Raw genomic sequence first — 1,385 nt, 5'->3', positions numbered from 1 at the left:
GATCAGTAGAAAGGCAATGCCACTTGAACCCTGCCATGAAGGAGGTTGTAAAGAAGGAGATAGTAAAGTGGCTGGACGCCGGTGTCATCTACCCGATATCTGATAGCAGTTGGGTGAGCCCAGTGCAATGTGTTCCGAAGAAAGGGGGCTGTCTCTTATACACATCTAGATGTGTATAAGAGACAGGGGGTCATCTACCCGATATCTGATAGCAGTTGGGTGAGCCCAGTGCAATGTGTTCCAAAGAAAGGGGGGATGACAGTCATCACTAATGACAAGAATGAATTGGTTCCCACAAGGACAACTACGAGGTGGAGAATCTGCATGGATTATCGCAAGCTGAATTTGGCCACTAAAAAGGACCTTTCCACTCTCGTTCATTGATCAGATGTTAGATAGACTTGCGGGCAATGAATTTTTCTGCTTTCTTGATGGCTATTCAGGGTATAACCAAATAGCAATTGCGTCGAAAGACCAAGACAAGACAACCTTCACATGCCCATTTGGTACGTTTGCATTCCGACGCATGCCATTTGGACTCTGTAATCACCAGGCACTTTTCAACGATTCATGATGACAATATTTTCATATTACTTGGAGGAGTCAATCGAGGTATTCATGGATGATTTCTCAGTCTTCGGCAGTAATTATGACTCCTGTTTGTCTAACCTTGAAAAAAGTTTTGAAGAGGTGCATGGCAACAAATCTTGTTTTGAATTGGAAAAAATGCCACTTTATGGTGGAAGAAGGAATAGTTCTGGGTCAGAAAATGTCCAAGGCAGGATTGGAAGTTGACCAGGTAAAAATTGACACAATTTCCAAATTACCCCTACCTGTGAACGTAAAAACACTTAGGAGCTTTCTGGGGCATGCGGGTTTTATAGGAGATTTATTCGCAACTTCTCCCAAATCGCAAGACCCCTAAGTGCACTTTTTGAAGCTGACCGCGAGTATAATTTTGATGACGCCTGGACCAAAGCATTTAACACATTGAAAGATGTACTCATCTCCGCACCCATTTTTATTGCACCCGATTGGACACAACCATTTTCCCTGATGTGCGATACCAACGAATATGTTGTGGGTGCAGTTTTGAGTCAATGCAAGGATAAGGTGTTGCATTCTATTTATTATGCGAACAAAACACTGAACGACGCGCAGGAGAACTATACGACCACAAAAAAGGAAATGCTCGCAATGGTATTTGCACTGGAGAATTTTCAACAGTACTTAATCGGAACAAACGTGGTGGTGTATATGAATCACTGTGCGATTAAGTATCTAATGACGAAAAAGGATGCAAAACCAAGGTTGATACGATGGGTGTTGCTCCTGCAAGAGTTCGACCTAGAAATCAAAGACTGGAAGGGACAGAGAACCAAGTC

The sequence above is a fragment of the Benincasa hispida genome, chromosome 8, assembly GCF_009727055.1.
Source record: "Benincasa hispida cultivar B227 chromosome 8, ASM972705v1, whole genome shotgun sequence".
NCBI classification, from domain to species: domain Eukaryota; kingdom Viridiplantae; phylum Streptophyta; class Magnoliopsida; order Cucurbitales; family Cucurbitaceae; genus Benincasa; species Benincasa hispida.
The sequence above is the reverse complement of the archived record's forward strand: the minus strand, read 5'-3'. Positions refer to the sequence as shown.